Genomic DNA, 15,850 nt, shown 5'->3' on the forward strand with positions numbered 1-15,850 from the left:
CCATTTCCCTGCTGATCGTTCTATCCTTGGGGAGCTCTGCACAGACACACATCCCAAAAATGCTCCCTCTGAAGCCTTCATCCTTGCAATCATGCGCAGGGAAGGTGGAGGTTTGCTCCGAAGCTGTGGCAGAGCATTGCACTGGGAGGCCTCCACAGAGAGACAGAATGAGAGGCAGCTCCTGGCCCGTGCTGGCTCAGTTGATCCTCGGGCTGCAATTAAGGTGCTGAGCTTCCATAAGGTGACTAGGGAAGGGAATGGGCTGCCTCCTGTGCTGCCCATGCCCACCTGTTTAGGGCTTATTTTCGAGGGAGGGCATATATTTACGCCCACCCCAAAAATCAGGCGGCCTTATTTTCAGGACATGACGTATTTTTGGGAAAACACAGTATAACTCTTCATATTGTGTATTAAACTGAAAATTAAAAATAAGTACTATCCAAATATGGCAGAAGTCTAAAATATATCTCTTGTTTTACTGAGCATTCCTAAATCTGCTTTCTGTCCTTAACTACTGACTACAGCCTGGGAATTTTTCAAGCATCACCGCCTTCCTTGGCCTATTTTAAAATGTACAGATTGAAATCACATCAGTATGGGAAAATCTTTTTGAGAAGATCAAAAAAGCAAAATGACACAAATAAATTAGATAGTTGTTTACATAATTTAAATAGTAAGCAATACTTTATGCTTACTGTATTAGGATACTGTTATGTCTCTAGTTTTTCTTTATGAATTATAAAGTCAGAGCCTAGAAAGGTTTGTCCCCACCCATCTCAGTTCTAAAGAACTGTTTTCTTTCTCACAATGGCACAATGTAGGTTTTGAAACTGAGCAAGGTATACAAGTGATGTCCTCTCAATTTTATTAACCCCTCACAGCCTCACAATATTAGTCATTGTTCACTATATACTGCTATCGTAATACATAATATATCTTTTTTGCTTCTAGGATAAACCTAATATTAAAAATAAAAATTAGGACACTTAACTATTTCAAACACTTCCCACACTTGACCTTTAAGGAATTTGGGAAATGTGAAACATAGGTATAATTTGTAATCATGTAATACACATTAAGAAGAATCTGAAAACTCCACTGGAGTAAGATTGGGAAAATTATTTAAAAATGAATCAGATTAGCAATGGAATTTCCCAAGATAATTTATTCTTTCTATTGCTAGATATGGAAAAATAAATAGACTGAAGGAGCAGTTATACCACAAAGTCTATGGACTCAAATGATCTTCCCCTCACCCTGAATTGAGCCAGTTGTTTTCCAAACACATTCTTCCTGATTCTTATAAAATGTAGCCCATCCCCTGCCTGAAGCTCCTCATGTAGGTAATCCAAAGTTCTCTCGATGGCACCATTCCTTGAGCCAATTAATTTCAAATCACAAATAACTGAACAACTTTCCTACCAAAGTCCTCCACTCCCTCATTGGATGCTGATCTTCCATTGGATACAGATGAAAACACCACCTCTGCTGCTATCTGTTTGGTTTTCATGCCTAGCTGCTCAAAGTTCCTTGACATTCTTTTCAGGCTTATTTATCACCATATGAAAGAGGAGAAAGGAATAATCTGTGGGTTTAATTATTTTAGAAAGCCTCTCAGTAACATATTTGATTTTTGCTCCCAAGAGATACTGTAGCATACCTCTCTATCTGTAAAACCCACCAGTAGTACCTATGGCCTCTAAACACACCAGGTATGTCTAAGGAGATTCTCAATCATCCAAATCATGGTTGTCCCAAAGGTGCTTTTTCCAAAGGCAACTGGACTTTTTTGTTGTTTCCTTGAAAATGTTTCACTTCTCATCCAAGAAGCTTCCTCAGGCGCCGAACGGGGCGCAGCAGCGGCGAACAAGGCGTGGTGGCAGCAAATGGATGGTGCGGTGGTGGAGAACGGGGCGCGATGTGACGAACAGGCTGTGGCTAACGGGCTGCGGTGGTGCCTAATTGGCTGCGGAGAACGGGGTGCAGCCAACGAGGTGCAGCGAACGGGCCAGATGAATACCTGATGGATGCTGGGAGTCAGAGGCAGATTTTTTTTCTTGTTTTCCTCCCTGAAAAAGAAAGGTGCATCTTACAGTCCGGAACATCTTATACTCTGAAAAATACGGTAATTATTTTTCAAATTTAGTTGGGGTGTTTCCAGTTTAGGGTACTGTCTTTCAGACCACAAGGAGTCCCTGCAGTGTTCATGCAACTGATCAACAAAGTACTGCACAAGCACCTTTACAAGGGGGTCCTGGTCTACCTGGATGACATTCTTATTTACACCGAGACCATGGACGACCACATAAAACTGGTGAGAGCGGTCCTGAAAAAACTTAGAGCTGCTGACCTGTATGCTAAGTTGTCAAAATGCGAATTCCACCAGACTAAAATTGACTATCGGGTACCGCATTTCACATGAAGGGATAGAAATGGACCCAGAAAAGGTCCGGGCAGTGTTGGAATGGGCTCCCCCACGTGTCAGGACCGTGTTGCGCGTTGGTGTGGGAAGGCACGAAGAAGCACACACGACCACCTCTTGCTGTAATAGTTTAATCGTAAGACCTTCTTTATGTTGCACGGCAAACTGACGGTATGTATATACACAAAGTCGGCGTTGGGAGCGGCTGCCTCCCAACGCCTTTTAAACAGCGCGCCAGGGAAGGACAGATACCACCGCCCTTCCGGAATCCATTGCGCACGCGCTGCCGAGCCACCGCCCCGTAGGAACGTTGACAGCAAAGAAGAAAAGCGGTCCCTTTCACCGACCGCCCCCGTGACCGGCCGCCTACGTTTAGGCTAGCACCCCCCCATCACCAGTGACATCAAGAAACAAAAGCGTCCGGCGGCCCGTCGCAAGCCCCTCGCAAGCCCCCCCGGCCGTAGCAGCTCCCACGGTGGTCTCAGTGGGTCTTTGACCCCAGCAATCAGGTGAAGTGTCGCGGGGATCGCGACAGGCGGCTCCCCCTACCAGGGGCCTTCCTGTAACACACAAACAAACAGGTTAGTTACACATCACGGTGCCAGTGTTGTACTTTGGGGTCCTGGCTTATGGGGGTATTTTCTATGAAACTGGTTGAGCAAGCGGCTAGCGCTTATGTCAGTGGCGGCTACCCAGGACGCCTCCTCGAACGGATACCCCTTCCATTTAAGTAAGTATTTTAGTTTTCCCCTACTGAGTTTTGAATCTAACACCTGTTCTACTTCATATCTATCATTTCCTAGTGACCCAGGTTTAGTTAACGGCTCTCGGAGTGTATCTACTGGCTTCAGTAGGCTACTATGGAAAACGGGGTGGACTTTGCCGAGTAATGGCGGTAATTTGAGTTCTACGGTAACTGGATTAATGACCTTTATGATAGGAAACGGGCCAAGGTATTTAGGGCTCAATTTACGACTCGGTGTCCGTAATTTTAGGTATTTCGTGGAGAGGTATACCCTATCTCCAATCGCGAATGGTTTATGGTCTGCCCTCCGTTTGCCCGCTTGGTGTTTTTGCATACGTGTCGACCTTTCTAAAGCCTCCTTTATCTGGGGCCATCCTCTCTCAATATAGGCGGCCCACATACCAGGGTCTACCCGATCCTGGGATCGAATGTCAAGTTCTGGTATGGCAGAAAATTCTCTCCCAGAGACTGCTTGAAAGGGAGTGACCCCTGTACTTCCATGGACTGCGTTGTTATAGGCTATTTCAGCGAAAGGGAGTAGTTCTGCCCAGTCTGTCTGTTGATAGGAGACATAACACCTTAAATAGCGTTCTATCATAGCATTTGCCCGTTCTGCTGCTCCATTTGTACTTGGGTGGAACCCGGAACTTAATCCCTGTGACGAACCAATCATGGTTACAAAGGTACGCCAAAACTTTGCGGTGAATTGGACGCCCCTGTCCGATATAATACGGCGTGGCGCCCCATGTAAACGGTAAATATGTACCAAGAATAGCTTAGACAATTTACGGGCCGACGGCAAGCCTCGACATGGTATGAAATGGGCCTGTTTCGAAAAGAGATCTATCACAGTCCATATCACGTTGTACCCGTTACTTTCTGGGAGCTCAACAATGAAATCCATAGCAATTTCCTCCCATGGACGGTTTGGTTCTGCCACCGATTGCAAAAGGCCTAGAGGTTTCCCAGGCCGGGGTTTAGCACTTGCACACACTTTACAGCTTTTCACATAATCCTCGATGTCTTTTCGCATACGAGGCCACCAAAATTGACGCCGTGTTAGGTGCAATGTTTTTAAAAACCCAAAATGGCCGGCTGTCTTCACATCATGACATGTATGCAAGACACGTGAACGTAAGGCTAGAGGTACGTATAGCTTGGCCCCCATCCAAGCGAAACCATTTCTATGTGTTAGGACTGACTTATGTTCCAACATCCACTTATCTGACGATAATGCTTTTTTAAGCTCCTTTTCCCAGGAGAACGGTGTACATTGAGACGTCCGGCCCACTTGTTGGGCATCTGGTATCAGGGCTTGTACGACTTGTTCTCTCTTACTGTTATATTGAGGAAGACGTGATAAAGCATCTGCCAAAAAATTCCTACCCCCTGGTACGTACTTAAGGTCGAAGTCGAAGCGTTGAAAATACTGTGCCCACCTCACTTGCTTTGGCGACAGGCGTCTTGGGGTCTGCAACGCTTCAAGGTTTTTGTGGTCCGTCCACACTTCGAACCTCATCCCACTGCCTTCTAGTAGATGCCGCCAGGTAAGTAAAGCCCACCTGACGGCAAATGCTTCTTTTTCCCAGATAGCCCAACGCCTCTCCGTAGGGGACAACTTACGAGACGTGTATGCACATGGGACTAATTCGGTTGTTGTGGTTCTTTGCATTAGAACCGCCCCCACAGCCACATCACTGGCATCGGCCTGTACCACAAAAGGCAAGGTGGGGTCTGGATGTTTCAAGATTGGAGCCTGTGAGAATAAAGTCTTTAACCCGTCAAAGGCTTGCTGACACTCAGGGGTCCAGGGTATTACCTGCCCTGGCCGTGCTTTTTGGCATGTATCTTTCGTACGAAGTAAATTCGTTAAGGGAAGGGCTATCTGTGCGAACGCTGGTATGAACTGGCGATAAAAGTTTGCGAAACCAAGAAAACTCTGTAATTGTTTTCGCGTTTTCGGTGCTTGCCATTCTAACACCGCACATACCTTTTTTGGGTCCATTTCCACTCCATCGCCTGAGATTCTATACCCCAGGTAATCCAGCTTTGTGCGGTGAAACTCGCATTTTGACAGTTTTACAAACAATTTCGCTTGCAACAATTTTTCAAGTACCTGTCGCACCAGGACTATATGTTCTTCCATCATCTTTGTATAGATTAAAATGTCGTCCAAGTAAACAAGGACACCCCGATATAGGTGGTCATGCAAGACCTCGTTTATTACTTGCATGAAAACGGCTGGTGCTCCCTGTAGACCGAATGGCATCACCCTGAACTTGTAACTACCCAGGGGACAATTGAAAGTGGTTTTCCACTCATCACCAGGCCTAATTCGTACACGATAATACGCCTCTCGTAGGTCTAGCTTTGTAAACACCTTTCCAGTTGAAAGGGTGGACAATAAGTCCTTCATGAGAGGTAGGGGATACAGATGTTCAACACATACAGCATTCAAGCCCCGGAAGTCCACACATAAGCGTAAACCGCCATCTTTCTTTTCCCGGAATAAAACAGGCGCCGCCATATGAGATCTGCTGGGCTGAATAAAACCCCTGGCTAAGTTTTTGTCGATGTATCGCCTCAACTCCTCAATCTCTGGTTTAGTCATGGCGTACATACGAGGTTTTGGCAAGTGGGCCCCTGGCTTTAATTCAATGGCACAGTCGGTTGGCCTATGGGGTGGTAGTACTTCGCATTCTTCTTCGTTGAAGACAGCCGATAGATCACTATATTCCATAGGATAGTCTTTCGGTGATTGTTGGCCTTCGTCACTTCCTTCCCCCACTGCTTTACCAGCCGGTTCCTCTGGCTCTGGATCAGGACCAAGACCCAGACGCAACCTCCGATAACCACCCTCCCACCATATGGTGGGCCTCCATTTGTCTAACCAGGCTAGGCCAAGGATAAGGGGTTCAACCATAGTCTCAACAACCACAAAGCGAATTGTTTCCCAATGGTCCCCCACTTCTAGCCGGACCGGCTCGGTTACCTGGGTTGCCGGTTTGCCCCCTAATAAAGACCCATCCATTTGTTCGAATCGTATAGGCACAGGTAAAGGCACCGTCCGTAGACCCAAGTCAACGGCTACAGACCTCCGGAGGAGACAGCGGGTACAACCAGAATCAATTAGGGCATCACTTTGTAAATCCCTCCCTGTACGTAAGTGCCGCAAGACCACTGGGATTATAAAAGGTCGAATCGGTCCACTCACCATGGGGTCTCTGGCTGCATCGTCGTCACTGCTATCCGAGGCTATTGGAGTGCTCCCCTGGAGCGGAGGGGATCTCGACTCGGCCGCTGACCCATGAGCAGACATCGGTTTTGTTGTAGGGGTGGCGCTTTTGGACCATTCCGATGAGGAGCGAGCCCGATCTCGGTTTCTTCCCGTAGAGGCCGGTGATTTGGAGGGAACAGCCGATACAGGAGGCATAGGACAGTCAACAGCGCGATGACCAAGCTGGTTGCATCTAAAACAACGAATAGCACCCCTCCCAACTGGGAGGATAGAGCGGGGAGGGGAAGAACCCAGCCCCCGTGTACCCATGGGCCTCTCAGTACTGCGTCGTGTGGCCGTAGGGAAGCCAGCCAACCCACGGGGACGGAACTCCCGTAATCCGACATCTAAATCCACGGCAGCTTTAAACCACTCCGTGAGTTTCGGTGGTAAGCCCCTATACACGCACGCCTGTCTTAGCTCTCGGTCCAATCCCAGCTGGAACTGATGTATGAGGAGCCGTTCAGGCCACGCACGCAGTCGGCTCGCCACCGCCCGAAACTCCTTAACATATTGCCTGGCTGGACGGCCCCCTTGCTTTAAGGCCACCAATTCACCTTCCAATAACTGAGTACGTGATTGGTCCTCAAAACGGGAACGTAGCGCCTCCAAAAACAGTCCCACATCAGCCAGCTCCTTAGCATGGTCGTTATGCAGATCAGCGACCCAGTCTGCCGCCTCTCCCGTTAGAACAGCGGTAATAGCCACCACCATGGACCATTGTGATGGGAAGAGGTGACCGTACAGGTCCATGTAGCTCAGTATCTGACTTAGAAATAAGGAAACCCTGTCTGGACTGCCATCGAATGTGGCCTGTAGGGGAGGAGGCCCCCATAACTGTTGCGGAGCGTGCCATGGTCCAGGGGCCCAACCGGGGCCCGGGGCCGCCGGCCCTACAGCCTGGGTAGCCCTATCACCCCCCCCCCCGCTGAACATCTCCCTGCTGGCCTCTGTGTCCTCGCGGCCCCTGTTGGCCAGGGTGTGAGCCTCTTGCTTGCATGTTCTCCCGATCCTGACCCCGCAGGCTCGTATGGGTTACGGCCGGAGCGGGTCTTGTTGCTGCCTGTTCCCTATACTCGAGCCTAGGAGGGGCCTTCTCAAGGCGCAGCTTGGGGCTAGTTAAACGAAAACGCGATTCCGATGTACTCTGCGAAGCCCTTTGCCACGTTTGTGTCTCTGACATCCATGGCTGCCACGAGGGGGGCGTCTCTGAAACTTGCTTCCCCGAACTTTTCTCGCAAGACGTCCAGTGTGGACGGCCCTAGCCCCGTTGAATGACTTGTATCATATTCATCGTCGTCCGTCCACCTCCGCTCCCTCCAGCCCTGGAACGACGACGACCCGCCTAGGTCAGGGGGGGATGGCAACCACTGACCTGGCGGTGCTCCCTCACGCTGGGGACGGCATTCCTCCGTACCAGGCACAGCAACGACCGCCTGCGGCGTGGCCTCCTTCGGCCGTACGACTGGCTGCTCCGAGTCCTCGGCCGCCAGGCTCTCCGACAAGCCTTCCACGTCCGCCTCCAACACCTCCTCGGTCGCCGGGGAACCAGCTGATGACCCCTCCGCCATGCTGCTGAGTACCGCCGAATGCGAGGAGGAATACGCCGACTTTCTGTCAGGACCGTGTTGCGCGTTGGTGTGGGAAGGCACGAAGAAGCACACACGACCACCTCTTGCTGTAATAGTTTAATCGTAAGACCTTCTTTATGTTGCACGGCAAACTGACGGTATGTATATACACAAAGTCGGCGTTGGGAGCGGCTGCCTCCCAACGCCTTTTAAACAGCGCGCCAGGGAAGGACAGATACCACCGCCCTTCCGGAATCCATTGCGCACGCGCTGCCGAGCCACCGCCCCGTAGGAACGTTGACAGCAAAGAAGAAAAGCGGTCCCTTTCACCGACCGCCCCCGTGACCGGCCGCCTACGTTTAGGCTAGCACCCCCCCATCACCAGTGACATCAAGAAACAAAAGCGTCCGGCGGCCCGTCGCAAGCCCCTCGCAAGCCCCCCCGGCCGTAGCAGCTCCCACGGTGGTCTCAGTGGGTCTTTGACCCCAGCAATCAGGTGAAGTGTCGCGGGGATCGCGACACCACGTACCCGCAAACAATTACAAAGCTTCCTGGGTTTTGCTAAGTTCTATCGACAGTTCATCCCCTCGTTCGCAAAAATTGCCTTACTGATTACTAACCTTCTGAAAACAAAAGGAGAGGCGAAGCCAAAACCCTCCTGGTCTCTCAAATGGACTATGGAATGTCAGGTGGTTTTTGAGAAACTGAAACGACTGTTTGCTGCCGAACCGGTCCTTAAACATCTTGACATGGAGGCCCCGTTTGTCGTTCAGGCCGATGCCAGCTATGTGGCCGGCGGGGCAGTGTTACTTCAAGCCACTGTTGAGGGGAATTTGCAACCATGTGCCTATACCTCTCGGAAATTATCTGAGACTGAGAAGAGGTGGGCCATCTGGGAGAAGGAGGCTTTTGCTGTTGGTTGGGTGCTGTTAATGTGGAGGCATTTCCTGGGAGGGGCGAAACACCCTTTTGAGGTGTGGACTGATCACAAAAACTTAGAGGCCTTAAAAATGCCCTGAAAATTGTCACCTAAACAAGTCCGCTGGGCCCAACACTTTAACCGATTTAATTTCTCTCTGCACTACCTTCCTGGAGGGAAGAACTTTATGGCAGATGCTCTCTCGAGACTGCCTCAATACGATAGTGTTTGAGCAGAAGTGATTCATCCGGTTATCCCCTCGAAACAGCTGGCGGCACCAGTGGTTACCAGAGCTCAGGCGAAAGGGGACCTAACCTTGTCTGGCAACTTGAGCAAGCAGTTAAAAGAAGCACTAAAAACTGATAAGTGGTTTTTAGCCCACTCCAATGAGTGTACACTTTGTGAGGGTCTCGCCTGGGTGGGAGCGAAGCTGTATGTCCCTGCCAGCCTGAGGGGGTCAGTATTACAATACACCCATGATGCTAAAATCGCTGGCCATTTTGGATTCGTGAAGACATTACATTCAGTTAAACGACAATTCTGGTGGCCAGCGCTGAAGAAAGACATAGAAGCCTATGTGGCAAGGTGCCCTATATGTGCATCAGTAAAGAAGCCTCCTGGGTTACTTCAGAGTGTAGCCAGGCCGGGAGCCCCATGGAAGGTGATATCCATGGATTTTATTGTTGAGTTGCCCGAAAGTGGAGGAAAGTGGGGACCTGGTCTCCCTCCCCCACAGTCGGCCTTATTTCTCAAGCAAGGAGTACCTGTGTGGGGGGGGTGAGGGATGGGGTCAGCTAGTGGTGGGATCAGCCAGTTCACCGAACTGCAGAAAAAATTAGCTATTGTTTCAGCCGAACCGATGCAAACTGGCTGAATCCCATGACTGGGTTTAGATGATTAAAACTTAGTCTTTAATCAAACAGTTAACTTCGATGTACTATATGTTCCTAATTTAAATGGTTTTATTCATAAAATATAAAGAACAATGTTCTCCAATTTAAAAATCTTAGAAATCATGATCTGCAAAAGTTCTTGTTTATTTTTATGCTATCCCTGGTTTTACAAAAATACACCACCCTAGATTTACTATGACAAGGGAAAATGTACATTCTTTTATAAAGAAAATGCTGTGTTTCAATATTTCAAAATGCTTGTCCTTGTCTGTACTGTCTTCTTTTACAGATGTTTATCCTTCTTTATAAAACCAGACACCAGAACGTATGCTATCTTGAACAATTAATAAATCCAGGATAGTGTGTGTCCCTGCAATACTTTGCTGTATTCTGGAGATGGAAAAGTGAGACAATGGGAATTTGTCACTGACTTTCTTTATTGCTAAACCTATGACCCTAGGACCGTGATGGCGAACCACACGCAGAGACCTTTCTGCGGGCATACCAGTGTTGCCCCAGCCCAGCTCCACTGCCATGTGCGCACCTCACGTCAGCCAGCTGGCTTTCGGGTCTCTGCCATGCATGCACGGGGGCAGGGCCTTCCCCAATCTCCGCAGGTTCCACCCTCCGCAGGTGCCTATTCGTGGCAGGAATGCACGAGAAAGCTAGGATGTGATGGGGGTAGAAACTGCAAAGAACGGAGGAGGCACGGAAGGCAGGAATGCAGGAGAAAGCTAGGATGCGATGGTAGAAACTGCAACGATCGGAGGAGGCATGGAAGGCAGGAGAAAGCTAGGACTCGATGTGGGTAGAAACTGCAAAGATTGGAGAAGGCACGGAAGGCAGAAGAAAACTAGGACGTGATGGGGGTAGAAACTGTGGAGATCGCAAGCCCCCTCCTGTGCCCCATTTTGGCTCCTGCACCAACCTGGAAGCCAAAAGAGAGCCTGGGGCGCATGCACGCCCCCCCCTGCATGCGCAGGGAACGTGTGTGCATGTGCGGGGCGCATGCGTGGGGGGTGCTCACATTGCATTTTGGAGATTGTGGCACACATGCGTGCATTCATGTGTATGCGCGCATGCTTTGGGCACTCAGCACTAAAAAGGTTAACCATCACTGGCTTAGGAGCTAGCGTTCAGTATACCAAACCTCAGTTGCAATTTCTTGATCACTGAAAACGGGTCAACATACATAAGTCAGTCAAGCAGATACAGTGAAAATATTTATTGCATGAATTAAATTTTGCACTTTGTTGTGAGAGCTCAATTAGTGATGGGAGATTCTCAAAGCTGGATGACAGAAACTGTAAAGTCCACTGCTTTCAACTAAGTTTGAGGAAGACTGAGAAAAAGGCAAAATCTTTCTTTTTTTTTTTTGCAAGAAGATAGCAGAAAGGATTGAAAGCAGAATATAAATTCTAGGTATAAATTCTGCCTGTGACTGTTATATGATTTTAATGGCTTCCATTCTCAAATTGCAAGATTTACTTCATCTAGACTAGAGGTAGAATTTCTGCCTAGTCTGTGTCAATCTTAAGGAAGTCTAATGATTTTGGTAGGATGTCTGGTTTAAAAGAGTGTCATTCCTATAGACTTGTCATGTGTACATTTATGAAGATTATAAGACTGCAGGATACTTCCACCAGAATGAAAACGTAACCTGGATTTTGACAAGAAGGAGCCTGAGCTTTGTCTAACTTCCTGATTCTTCCTAGTATCATATGAAGCAACTGAATTCCAATTCTCCATATAATCCATGTATGCAGCTGTTTAAGCAAGAGGTAACAGCACACAATAAAGCCAGGCAGTTGGAATTACATTTTCTTGACAAGTGAAAACGAAGTATTCATATTTATGAATATCTTCAGACCAGCTAATTTTTTTAAAAAAGCTGTCCCTTCCCTAGATAAGTTAGAAAGTTTAGTGCTATTCTTCCTTTCTTGCCATGGGGTAGTTAGTTCATGGATTATAATACGATGCTTCCTGTGTTGTGACTTTTTTAAGGCAGGCTGCCAAATTCAAAAGTGTGCAAACATGACGATTAATTCTCAAGTCAGTAAGCAAAAGGAAGTGTAATTTTTTTTTGTTTCACTGTTCATCAATGCATTTGGGGAAGACCTAATTCTGTGGCAGCCTGCAAAAAACATGCTTTTATTAGTTTGTTTCCTATTGAATTTTTTAAAATCTTCCAAGTACATTTTTCTAAAAGCTACAGTCAATTTTACTGAGTTGAGTCAACAGCACTCAGGATAGATTACCACCCATTTATTGTTGTGATTCTGTATGTCCCTATGGCAAAAAACAAAAAATACCTTGTTTGTGGGAACAAAATATTTCCAAAAGGGATTATACCATTTTAAATTTTGATTTTTTTTTCCTCCCAGTTTGTGGCCAGCTCTAGGTAGCATATTATTTCTGGTCTGATAATAGAGCAAATATAATAGAGTCTGATAATAGAGCAAATATTTCTAGATCAACCATTTGAGAACTAACGTTTCTTTTCAGAGATACATATCCATCAATCATAGCAATAAATTTTATATATTATAAGAGAGCTCAGAGCAGTAAAATAAAATAAAAAAAAAATACTAAGGCACTTTTTGGTTAGAATTGAGGGGGAGAGTAATCTTGCAATCAACCCTTTGGAACATCTTACCCCCTGAGCTGAAATTGACTCCCATCCTTCTAACCTTCCACAAAGAGCCTTGGTAGTACAGAGGTTTAAGGCACCCTGTTATTAAGCTGGTTATTAAGCCCAGCTACCTGCAATTACTGCAGGGTTCGAATCTCGCCAAGGCTCAAGGTTGACTCAGCCTTCCATCCTTTCTAAGGTAGGTGAAATGAGGACCCAGTTTGTGGGGGAAATAAGCTGACTTTGTATAAATATACAAAAGGATGAAGGCTATTGCTGAGCACATTGTAAGCCGCCCTGAGTCTTCGGAGAAGGGCGGCATATAAATCAAATTAAAAAAAAAAAGAGCCTGAAGACCTGGCTCTGCCAGATAGCTGGAGGCCACAATGGGGGAGCATTACACTAGACTTGGGTGATGAGTTAAGACCAGTGGTGAAATCCTCCATGGATTACCATGGATTACATGTTCGCTGCCCGTGCATGTGCGGTGCGCACCAAATGTGTGCTGCGCATGTGCAATATGCGCCCAAAGCACGCTGCTCACGCACATGTGCAGTGTGTGCCAAAAGCATGTGTATGCATGTGCAGTGCTTCTGGAGAACTGGTAGTAAAAAAAAGGCTAAAAAAGTTTTCTAAAAAATTCTGACGATCGCAGGTCGCTCAACTGATTGTCAGAACTTTTTTAAAAACATTTTTTACTACCGGTTTGGCAAACCAGTAGCATTTTTACTACCGGTCCGGGTGAACCGGACCGAACCAATAGCATTTCACCCCTGGAAGAGACTCATTTTGAGGGGGAAAATGATCTTGGACTCACACCTACTTTGGGCCTGCTTACATTAACTAGTCCACTGGAAGAGGGATATCCCCTCTCCGAAGCTACCTAGGTCACAAGTTAGGATGTGAAAGCTGACAGGTTGATCAAGCAGTTTTACGATGATCACCCTCATAAACCCAAAGGACCACCTGGGGAGGGAAGGGAAGGTTGATGGGGATGTGAATCCCTTTGATTTTCTCTTGCAGGTCCTTCTCAACTGAGGGGGGGGCAGCCTGTCAGCCCTGAAGCCATTTTGGGAGCATCTTCAGGGCTGCCACAGCCAAGCCTGTTGGGGCTGTGGGGACGTGAGCGATAGCTGGGGGCAGTGGTGAAAAGTAAAATTTGTTACTACCGGTTCTTGGGCATGGCTTGGGGGGGTAATGTGACTGGGTGGGCGTGGCCAACTTTTTTTTTTTAACTTTTAAAAGCATTTTTTCTACAACCTCTTCGGCAGAGGCTTTTTTTCTTTTAAAAGCCTCTGACGATCCCAGCTGAGCTGCGCGATTGTCAGAGGCTTTTTTTTTACTTTTAAAAGCATTTTTTCGGCTGAAGGGGTTGTAGAAAAAATGCTTTTAAAAATAAAAAAAGCCTCTGATTGCGCAGCTCAGCTGGGCATGGGGGGGGGGGCAGGAATTTTTGCTACCGGTTCTCCAAACCATCCGCCACCATCGCTACCGGATTGGGTGATCCGGTCTGAACCGGGAACATTTCATCCCTGGCTGGGGGGGATGTGTAGCCAAAATAACATTCTTTTCTGTGGGAGCCAAGAACGTTCTACCAGGTGTTGGAGGGGTGTGGACAAGAGCCAGCTGGAGCTGAGACTACGATCTGAATGGGCCATGTGATGGACTTGTGACCTGGGTCAAGAACTTGGGGTTTTGATTTGGGTGGGGAAAACTCCGGGTCCTTCAGAGTTGGGTTTTCACCAGCTGTGCCAATATGACATTCTTAATAAATTCGTACGAGGAAACTCTAGGCCTCAGTGTTTTGATTGCTTTGGAACCCTGACACCTCTGATTTTATGCCTTTTAGTTCTCTAGATAAAGGATCAAATTTTCTTGTTTTTCTGTCAGATGTCCTGGGTCCTTTGCATACTTAAATTCTACAATGATCAAATTATTGCTTGTTAACAAAGTCAAAAACTGGTGTCAAACTCAAGGTCCGGGGGTCAGATCTGGCATGGAAGGTGTTTAGATCTGACCCGCAGGGCTGCTTTGGAAACACTGAAGGACTGGCCCATGGTGCCTCTGCCAGCAAAAACAGCTCGGGAGGGCTATGGAGGTCCATTTTCGCTGGCAGAGAGTTGCAGGAGGCCATCCAGGCCGAAAACAGAGCTTGGAAGCCCATTTTCACTGGCAGAGCACTCAGGCCTCCACAGGCACCCCTAACATGAGTGACGTTGAGCTGGCCACGCCCCCCCACCCCCCCAACGGTCAAACACAACCCTGATGTGGCCCTCAATGAAATTATGTTTGACACCCCTGGTCTAAAAGGTACTTTTAACAGATTTTCTGAGTGGAACAGATACGGAAATCTCTTCTATTCGATGACACTCTCATGGTTCATCTTCAATATTTTGTCTGAGATTCACAGAATCATAGGGGTGGAAGGGACCTTGGAGGACTTCTAGTCTAATCCCCTGCCAAGGCAGGAGACATTATGCCATCCCAAATAAATAATTGTCCAATTTTTTTCTTGAAAATCTCCAGCAAAACTCTAGGAAGTAAGTTGTTCCACTGATTGTTCTCACCGTCAGGAAAATTCTCCTTAGTTCCAGGTTGAATCTCTCTTTAACGAGCTTCCACATTACTTCTTGTCCTGCCCACAGGTGCCATGGATAGTAAATTGATTCCCTCTTCCCTGTGACAGCTGTATTAGAAAACAGCTATCATGCTATCCTTAAGTTTCTTTCGAAACTTAACGAGTAAAAAACAAGAAAAAAGTCAAAGAAACATTTGATCAACTAATAGGAGAAAATGGCAAGGAGGTCAATCAGAATAGAGCTGGAAAGGATCTTCTAATCCAGCCCCCTTCTCCAGCAGGAGAACCTATACCATTTCTGACAAGTGACTGTCTAGTCTTTTCTTAAAACCTCCAGTAATGTAACACCCACAACCTCTGATGGCAAGCTCTTCCACTGGTTAATTGTCCTCACTGTTAGGAAGTTTCTCCTTAATTCCAGGTTGCTTCTCTCCTTGATTAGTTTCCATCCATTATTTTTGTCCTGCCCTTTGGTGCTTTGGAAAATAAATTGACCCCTTCCTCTTTATGGCAGTCTCTCAAATATTGGAACAGTAGAACTGCTTAATTCATTCTTTGCATCTATCTTTATACAAATGAAAAAAAACAAAAACCCAGTCCAACTTATCAGAAGCAGTACCTTAGAAAAGAGAATAGGAATACAAGTCAAAATGAGCAAGAAAATAAGAGAACACCTATCCAGTCTAGACAAGTGCAAATCATTAGGATATTCCAGAGTTCTGAAGGAGCTGGCAGACATGATCTCAGATCCAGGAAACTACAAACCAATCAGCCTGATATCAATACTCGGAAAAATTCTGGGAAAGATAATTG

Source organism: Pituophis catenifer, unplaced genomic scaffold (assembly GCF_029215685.1).
Source record: "Pituophis catenifer annectens isolate HBS135680 unplaced genomic scaffold, rPitCat1.0.hap2 SCAF_3, whole genome shotgun sequence".
In the NCBI taxonomy this organism is placed as follows: Eukaryota; Metazoa; Chordata; class Lepidosauria; order Squamata; family Colubridae; genus Pituophis; species Pituophis catenifer.